General features: G+C 40.4%; 1 pseudogene; it reads left to right on the top strand.

Annotated features, from left to right (window-relative positions):
• Nucleotides 1–227: 227 nt before the first annotated feature.
• LOC100055453 (large ribosomal subunit protein uL6-like) lies at nucleotides 228–989 on the top strand (annotated as a pseudogene).
• Nucleotides 990–10,308: the final 9,319 nt, after the last annotated feature.

Genomic DNA, 10,308 nt, shown 5'->3' with positions numbered 1-10,308 from the left:
TATGTGGAGTAAAATGTTATCGATAGGAGAAAGTGAGTAAACGATATTATATGGATGTTCTTCGTGCTATTCTTATTCTTGCAACTTTTCTGTTTGAAATTAATTACAAATTTAAAAAATGTTTTGAATTTCCCAGATATAGAGAAAGAGATCTATAATTGCTAAAAAGTGTTTAAAAATGCCTAACAAGATAGACTTAAAAAGTCTTCGCTGCATCTACTACAAGAATGAAGGCCATTCTTAGCGATCAGACTGTCAGCATTCCAGAACATGTCAACATCACTCTCAAGGGCTGTGCAGTTATTGTGAAGGGCCCCAAAAGAGGGGCTTCAATCACGTCAATGTAGAACTCAGTCTCCCTAGAAAGAAAAGAGACTCCAGGTTGACAAATGGTGGAGAAATAGAAGGGAACTGGCTACCGTTCCCATTATCTATCGTCACATACAGAAGATGATCAAGAGTGTTACACTGACCTTCCATTACAAGATGAGATCTGAGGGGCCGGCTCCGTGGCCGAGTGGTTAAGTTCACGTGCTCTGCTGCGGCGGCCCAGGGTTCGGATCCTGGGCACGGACATGGCACCGCTTGTCAGGCCACATTGAGGCGGCGTCCCACATCCCACAACTAGAAGGACCTGCAACTAAGATATACAACTATGTACCAGAGGGGTTTGGGAAATAAAGCAGGAAAAGAGAAAAAAAAGATTGGCAACAGTTGTTAGCCCGGGTGCCAAAAAAAAAAGAAGATGAGATCTGAAATTTCTTGGGTGAAAGACACATTTGCAGGGTTCAGATGAGGCCAGGCATTGCTCGTTCAGAATCTCAAGCCCAGAAATGTGAATTAATTCTTGAAAGAAAGGACATTAACTTGTATCAAATTCAGCTGCTTTGATTTAGCAAGGCACAACAGTTAAAAACAAGGGTATCAGAAAAATTTTTGATAGTATCTATGTCTCTGAAAAAGGAATAGTTCAGCAAGCTAATGAATAAGATCTAAATTGTCCAGCTACGGAAACAAGATGCCAGATGATTCCTAAGACTTATTTGGGATATTTTAAAGATACAATAAAAGATGTATTGATTTGGGGGAAGGAAAAAGATAGACTTTAAAAAATCTAGACAGTTTATGGTAAGATTTAAAACATCAAAGATGAAGAGCAAAAAAAATTAAAGTTTCCAGAGAAAAAAGTAAAAGGTGGGCCCTTTCACTACAAAACATTTAGATGCTACAATAAACACACACTTTACATACACAAAAATCAACTCAAAATGTATTAAAGACTTGAGAGTAAGTCCTGAAGCCATAAAACTAGAAGGAAACTTAGAGGATAAGCTCCTTTACATCAGTTTTGGTGATGATTTTTTGTATTTGACACCAAAAGCAAAGGGAATAAAAGCAAAAGGCGACAAGTGGGACATCATCAAACTAAAAAGCTTCTGCACAGCAAAGGAGACCATCATTTTGTAATGAAAAGGCAATCTGCTGAGTGGGAGAAAGTATTTGTAAATCATATATCTGATAAGGGGTTAATATCCAAAATAAATAACTCACACAACTCAAAAGCAAAAAAATGAACAGTCCAATTAAAAAATGGGCAGGGGGGCCATCTCAGTGGCACAGCAGTTAAATTTGATGCACTCTGCTTCAGTGGCCTAGGTTTACAGGTCAGATCCCAGGTGAGGACCTCCACCACCCATCAAGCCATGCTGTGGTGGTGACCCACATACAAAATAGAGGAAGATTGGCACAGATGTTAACTCAGGGCCAATCTTCCTTACCAAAGAAGAAGAAGAAGAAAAAATGGGCAAAGGAACTGCATAGATATTTTTCCAAAGAAGACATACAGATGGCCAACAGGTACAGGAAAAAGTGCTCAACGTCACTAATCATCAGGGAAATGCAAGTCAAAACCACAATGAGATATCACCTCACACCTGTTAGAATGGCTGATAAGTGATAACAAGTGTTGGTGGGAATGTGGAGGAAAGGGAACAATTGTGCACTGTTGGTTGGAATGGAAAACAACATGGAGATTCATCAAATAATTAAAAATAGAACCACCGCTTGGGCCAGACTGGTGGCACAGCAGTTAAGTTCACACGTTCCGCTTCTTGGCAGCCCGGGGTTCACCGGTTCGGATCCCAGGTGCGGACATGACACTGCTTGGCAAAAGCCATGCTGTGGCAGGCATCCCATGTATAAAGTAGAGGAAGATGGGCATGGATGTTAGCTCAGGGCCAGTCTTCCTCAGCAAAAAGAGGAGGATTGGCAGATGTTAGCTCAGGGCTAATCTTCCTCGGGGAAAAGAAAAATGCGGCATAGAATTTTGTAAAACACCAACTAGAAATGCTAGACCAGAAAAATGCCATAGGTAAAATTAGGAACCTGATAAATGAGTAACAGCAGCTTTAGATAAGCCCTAGATAAAATGAGTGTATTGAAAGGTAGCTGCGAAGAAATTATTCTGAATAAAGCACAGAAAGATAAAGAGATAAAAATTCAGGCGAAAGACAACCACAGAATGGGAGAAAATATTTGCAAATCATATCTAATAAGGGCCCAGTATCCAGAAAATATAAAAAACTCTCACAACTCAACAACAAAAAGACAAATAACCCAGTTTAAAAATGGAGAAAGAATGTGAGATGTTTTTCCAAAGAAAATTGGCTAATAACCACATGAAAAGATGCTCAATGTCGTTAGTCATTTGGGAACTACATTTCAAAACCACAATGAAATAGTACTTCTTACCCACTACGAGGGCCACAATCAAAAGGTGGAAAATAATGGGGCCAGCCTGGTGGTGCAGCATTTAAGTGTGCACATTCTGCTTTGGCAGCCTGGGGTTCACCAGTTTGGATCCCAGGTGCAGACATGGCACCGCTTGGCAAGCCACCCTGTGGTAGGCGTCTCACATATAAAGTAGAGGAAGATAGGCATGGATGTTATCTCAGGGCCGGTCTTCCTCAGCAAAAAAAGAGGAGGATTGGCAGCAGATGTTAGCTCAGGGCTAATCTTCCTTAAAAAAAAAAAAGTAAAATAAATGTTGGTGAGAAATTAGAACCCTCATGTATTGTTGGTGTGAATGTAAAATGATACAGCCACTGAGGAAAACAGTTTGGCAGTTTCTCAAAATGTTAAAAAGTTACCATATGACCTAGGAATCTCATTCCTTGATGTATACCCAAAAGAACTGAAAACACATGTTCACACAGAAACTTGTACATAAATATTCATAGCATCACTATTCATAATAGCTAAAAAGTAGAAACAACCCAATGTCCATCAACTGATAAATGGATAAACAAAATGTGGTATGTCCATACAGTGGAATATTATTCAGCCATAGAAAAGAATGAAATAGTGATACGTGCTACATCGATGAACCTTGAAAACATTACATTAAGTGAAAGAAGCCAGGCACAAAAGATCACGTATTATAAGATTCCATTTATCTGAAATGTCCAGAATAGGGAATCTGAAGAGACCAAAAGTAGATTAGTGGTTGCCAGGACCTGGGGGCAGGGAGGAATGTGGAGTGACAGTGCAGAGTTTTTTAAATGAAAGTGTCCTGGAATTAGGTAGTGGTGGTGATGTTTGCACAGCCTTGTGAATATAGTAACAACCGCTGAATTTGATGGTATGTAAATCATATCTCAATTTACAAAGAATATTTTAAAAATATAGGAGAGAAAATAAAAGACAAAGTGACCATCTAGCATGGTTGCCTAGGACCGTCCAGTTTATGCCTGTTGTCCTAGGATTAGTATTAATAGTTGTTATTAATAACAATAATTATTATTATAAGTGCCCCAGGATAGACATTAAGTTAAACGGTCATCCTAGTCATAGCAGATTTGATCGAAAGTTCTAACATTTTAATTGGAGTCTCAGAAGGAGAGATTGCAGCAGAATCGATATTTGAAGAAATAATTGCTGAGAACTTTTTTTAAAACAAAAAGACATTAAAATAGAGATTCAAGAAGTCAAACATTGCAAGCAAGATTAATAAAAAGAAATTCACCTAAATACATCATAGTGGAACAACAGAAAACCAAACACAAAGAGAAAAAAGTCAGCTGGGAGTGGGAAGAGATTCTCTTAAAAGGAGCAGTAGTTAGAGTAACTACTGACCTCTCAAGGGGAACAATAGGGCCTGGATGATGTCCTCAAAGAGCTGGAAGAAAATAACTGACAACCTGGAATTCTATATCCAGTGAAAAATATCCTTCAGAATTGAGGATGACATGAAGATACTCTAAAGACTATTCATGGATTCCATATTTGCCAATTCGCCTTGCTAAAATTTATTTGTAATCCAAAAATCAATACTCAAGCTCTTTTGCAGTTCTTTGCAGACATGCGGACATGTTCAGACACCCACATTCCCAGCTGAAGTCAAGTAAGAGGACACTCTGCCTTCTTGTTTCAAGTCTAATACAAAGATGACAAGAGGATGGAGACAATAGGGAACAGTACAGTGTCGTGCAAGAAGCTCCAGCTCTGGGGCCAGTTGGATAGGGTTTGAATCCCAACCCTGGCACCTGTTAGTTGGGCAGCCTTGAGCAAGTCACTTAACACTCCTCTTTTGCAAAAGAAAGAAAATGGAATCTACCAGGATGAGTTACTTAGAATTTAAGATAATAATCTACATGGGCTATATATGTGGATGTGTGCGTGTGTATTTTCACTGAGGATTTTTTTTCAATATGGGTCATGTTTTCCTTGCATGCCTAGTAATCATCAACTGAATGGTAGAAATTATGAATTTTACCTTGTTGAGTAATGAATATTTGTGTATTTTTATGAACCTTCTTGAGCTTTGTTCTGTGATTCAGTTAAGTTACTTGGAAATAGTTTGATCCTGTTTGCTCTTACTTTCATAATTTGTCTGGTGGGTCTGAAGCAGTGCTCAGTCGAGGACTAATCAGGCTGAGACAAGACCTTCCTGAGTATTCTCCCAGTGAGAATTAGGAGTTTTTCTAGTCTGCTTGTTGGGAGGAGACACCATTCCCAGCCCTGTGTGAGTGCCAGGCACTGTTCTCCAGTGCATTCTGATGGTTTTCTCTGGGCCTTGGGGAGTTTCCTCACACACATGCTGATTAGCCCTCTGCTGAAAATTTGAAGGAGGTTCTCTGCAGACGTCCAGAGTTTCCAGTCTGACACGCAAAGAACCTGGAAGGCATCACTCCCATCCTCACAACAAGAAAAAGTTGAACAAACTGGAAATCAACTCTTGTTAGATCCATCAGAAAGTGGAAGTCAGGGGGCAAATTGCTGCCCCCAAAACTGGAGAGACAGGCAGTTACAGAAAATCACAGCTTGCTGGGAGGAGAAGTCCAGGAGGAGAAGGCTGCTGCTGAAGCCAGCACCAATAGGAACACCTTAAACTATCATTAACAGGCTGCCAGAGGCTCAGTGTGCACAAGCTTGAGAGTTAAAAACTCCAGCGGGGTGGGCCGGCCCCATGGCCTCGTGGTTAATTCCGCACACTCCACTTTGGCAGCCCCAGTTCAGTTCCTGGGCGTGGGTCTACACCACCCGTAGGCAGCCATGCTGTGGCAGCAACCCACATACAAAACAGAGGAAGATGGGCATGGATGTTAGCTCAGGGCGAATCTTCCTCAGAAAAATCGAAACAACTCCAGGGGGCCCACTTTCCCCCTCTTAGGAGAAGGTCCACACTTTTGTGAGTTTTACCTCCAGGTTCCGGGCTAGGTTCTTACAGTGAAGACTGGAGAAAAATCTCCCTTGTGCTTCTGGCAAGAGGACAGGAAAAGTAACCATTCTGAAATACTTCCAGATCTCTCTGTTCTCCCTAACAAGGCCTGCCCTCAAGGGAAAGCATTTTGCCAGAGCCTAATCGACTGGGGCTTTACTAAAGCCAAACAGACCTGGGGAAGGGAGATTCCCCCCCGAGGCACAGTAAAGAGCCAGAAACCTAGCCACAGGGTGGGGGCTGCCGGCTCTCCCTGCCTCCCCACCGCCTCAGGAGGGTTCCCCACAACGACAGGATTACAGCCAAAAGGACTGCAAGCCCAGACCCCATTTAGAGAGCCTCCAGGGACACTCAAGACAACAAGGGAAACAAAATAAGGGCCGCAGAGGGAATTTTTGCCTCTGACACCACAGCTACAAGAAACAGTAAACACAGCATAACTCCTAGCCAGATAGACGTGAATCTCCACACTAAGGCCTGTCTACCTCTTTCTTTGATCCAGTATCCAGGTTTCCCCCTCTGTGTAAGCTTCTCCTCTTCCTGTGAGCACTGGCCACCCTGGATGCTCAGCTCCACATGCTAAACTGAGTCCACTGAGCTCTGCCTGGTGTCCCCTTCCCGGCCCACACCCTGGAGACCCTCGGGGCGGCCCACCAGGGCAGTCACAAGGTTCTCCTCATTTGTTTCTTGTCTCAGCAGCCATTGTCCTTTGTTGCCTGATGTCCACACCTTGAACCCATTACTGCACATATTTGGCCTGGGCTTTTGGTTTTTGTTTTTATTTTGGGCAGGAGGGTAAATCTGGTTCCTCTTGCTTCCATCTTGAGCAGAAGTGGAAGTCTTTTTAATTTTGATATTTGGAATAGATTCTTGAAAAGTGTGCTAGACATTGCCCCATCTCAAACAGATGGTACTAAACATAGGTACCTGCCACTGTGCTAGGCCCTGTGGATAAAAAGATAGGTACCATCTGGTCACCTTCTCAAAAACTTCACATTTTCACACACATTCTTAGAGTTTCATAAAAAATGTAATATGTTGTATAAGAACTATGTTTAAAGCATTATGGGAATTGCAGGGAGCAACAAGTTGATTCAAGTGCTGGTTGAGGGGTGGGGGTTGATAAATAAGGTTTTGGAGAAAGAATAAGAAAATGGTGACACTTGAGGCAAACCTCTAAGAGCTGATAAAAGTTACCTTGGTAGGGAAGAAAAAATCCTGTGCAGAGGGAGCAGCCTCTTGCCCAAGCAAATGCGTGGCAGGCCCTCTTCACAGCCGGCGCACCAAGTCAGAGCAGCCCTTTGCTGCTTTACTGCTCTGATTTGCTGAAGGCTTACAAACCAACTAACGAGCCTGCTGAAACTACCTTCGATTATTTTTAAAGAGCTCAGAGGGCGAGACTTAGGGGCTTTCCTATGAGAAAATTAAATGCAGGAGTTTTAATATAGGACCTAATCAAACCTGTTTTGGAATTAACTGGTTATTTCCTTGGATCTTGGTGATATTTAAATTGAGAAAAGTGTGATTGTATGTCAGACCTCACACTAACAAAAGATGCTGAGTTCATGATCTAAAAAAAGAAAAATCATACCTTTAGACGAGACTTTAAATATAATCTACATAAAGAACATGAACTCCATTATAAGTTATAGAATTTAAACACCACTATAAATGAGGTAGGAATACACATTTATGCCAGCTAATATATATTCAGGGGATTAATTAAATTCTAAAGGTTTCCAGATGTAGGGTACAAAAGTTCTAGAAAAATCCCCAACAGTTAACTCTGACCAGCTCTGGGTCATCCTGACAAAATTCTTTCCCTTCTTCTCCACTTTACTAGTACGTGAACTTGGGTGATTTACTTTATCCTTCCAGATTTCTGTAAAATGAAGATAATATAAGAATGTACCTCATAATGTTGTTATGAGGATTAGATAGATGGATGCATGAAAAGCATTTGCTAAGCTCATTATAAGGACTCAATATTAGCTATTTTTTATCACAACCTAAATGTTGCCACTGTCTTTCCACCAGCTTATTAAATTAGTTTAATTTTTTAGCAAAGAGAATTTTACTTCAAAGGCAAGTAAAAATTTTCTCTCTTCTTTCTTTTATTGCCTTATAGCATTAGTTCCCAAACCTGGCAAGGCATAAGCTTTTCCATGGATTCCCATGTCCTCTCTCTGGAGATTCTGATTCAGTAAGTCTGGGGCAAAGCTGATGAAACTGTGGTTTTAAAAGTTCTACAGGGTTTCGGATATAAAAATACACACAATAGAATATTATTCAGCCATTAAAAAGAAGAGGGGCTGGCCTCGTGGCATAGTGGTTGTGTTCAGCATGCTCCACTTCAGCGAGCCTGTTTTGCCGGTTCGGATCCTGGGTGTGGACCTACACCACTCATCAGTCATGCTGTGGTGGTGACCCACATACAAAATAGAGGAAGATTGGCACAGATGTTAGCTCAGGACAAATCTTCCTCAGCAAAAAGAAAGAAAGAAAAGAAATCATACCATTTGTGACAACATGAATGGGCTTTGAAGGCATTATGCTAAGTGAAATAAATCAGACAGAGAAAGACAAATACTGTGTGATCTCTCTTTTACGTGGACTCTAAAAAACCAGAAAACCACCAAACTCATAGAATAAGAGATCAGATTTGTGTTTACCAGAGGCAAGGGGTCAAGGGAAGGGAAATTGGAGGAAGGTGCTCAAAAGGTACAAACGTCCAGAAATAAGTACTAGGGATGTAATGTACAACATGATGACTCTAGTTACCACTGCTGTGTGGTATACTTGAAAGTTGTTAAGAGTAAATCCTAAGAGATCTCATCACAAGGAGAAATTTTTTTTCTTTTCTTTCTATTGTATCTGTATGAGACAATGGATGTTAACTAAACCTATTGTGGTAGTCATTTCACAATATATGTAACTCCAACCATCATGCTGTACACCTTAAACTTATACAGTGATATATGTCAATTATTTCTTAATAAAACGGGGGGAAAAAGAAAATGAAAAAAAAACTCCACGGGTGATTCTGATGCACAGTCAACTTTGGGAATCACTGTGTTAGAGAATGACTTTTGAATCAGTTGTGTCCTCTCAGATCTATTCAGTTTGTCTAACATGAGCTGAAAAAACATTCTGTGAAAACACTGAATGTAGCAACGTGACGATTGCACCTGATAACTTTTCTGGGTCTCAGTTTCCTCAAAACCAAAAGAAAAGGCTTGGATTAGACGACCTTTTATGGTTCTGTACGCACTTAGAACATCTAATAAAGAAACCAGCTCAAGTAATGGCTGTGCCATCCAAGACATAGTAAGGGAGATGGAAAAGGAGGAGGGGGAGGGGGAGGGAGGAGAAAGAAGGAGGAGGAGTATCAAATGAGGATGAAAATCCACAAGAGAGAAGGCAGGGTAGAAAATGACCAGAGTGGCTACATTTTAAAAGGATGAACAGGGGCCAGCCCAGTGGTGCAGCAGTTAAATTCGCTGGTTCTGCTTCTACGGCCCAGGGTTCACTGGTTGGGATCCTGGGTGTGGACCTACGCACGACTTGTCAAGCCATGCTGTGGCAGGCATCCCACATAAAAAATAGAGGAAGATGGTCACAGACGTTAGCTCAGGGCCAGTCTTCCTCAGCAAAAGAAGGAGGATTGGCAGCAGATGTTAGCTCAGGGCTAATCTTCCTCAAAAAGAAAAGGATGACCAGATTTGTCCTCAGAAAAAAAGAAAAAGGTAGAAGAGGAAAACCAACAAGCAGCCTGTGGAAGTATGAGAGTGAAGGCCCACTCCACGGAACCAGAGGAAATATAGGCTCAACAGAGGAGGAAACAAAACGAGGAGTGAGAGAATGTCAAGGATGGTCATGGAAGAGGCCGAAGAGTCAGGAGGACTAAAGAGTGAGAAAAATATATGATAGGAATCAGAAAGACAGAAGGGCCAGCAATGAAATCCAAAAAAAGAAAAAAAAATAGAATCAGATCAAACATAGAAGATTAACGCTCAGTGTTACAGTTAGGTAAAACTGTGCTACAGATAGATTTAAAAACCTGCAAGTTCATGGAACGAAGATGTGTTGTAAAAAGATGAACAAATTAGATGCAAAGGAAGACAATTTAAAAGTTTTGAGAATTTCTTCTGGCTATTTTGTAAATAATGACTAAATCAAAGAAATAAAAGTTTGATAACTATACATTATGTGACAAAAAATGGAGAATACTGACATTTTAGAAAATTATAAAAACTGTATAAATTAGATTGAAAATCATATGTATTGTACAAAGGAAAAAGTAAATATTATTACCAAGAGTCTTTCATGGTAACTATAAAAGAAAAATTTGCAATTTAATTTTTTTTACAATCTAATTAAAACATATAACAATCTGTAAAACTTTTATTAGAAGTTAAGGAAGAAAACCTGAATGAATAATCTGAATGAATGGATTTGGCAAAGATTTCTTAAATAGGACATGAAGAGCACAAACTATAAAGGAAAAAAACAATAAATTGCACATAATCAAAGTTAAAAACTTTTGCTCTTCAGAAGACTATTATGAAAAGGAAAAAGCAAGCCACAGA

Source organism: Equus caballus, chromosome 2, assembly GCF_041296265.1.
Source record: "Equus caballus isolate H_3958 breed thoroughbred chromosome 2, TB-T2T, whole genome shotgun sequence".
NCBI lineage: Eukaryota > Metazoa > Chordata > Mammalia > Perissodactyla > Equidae > Equus > Equus caballus.
Note: the sequence above shows the minus strand (reverse complement) of the source record. Positions and strands in the feature narration are given on the sequence as shown.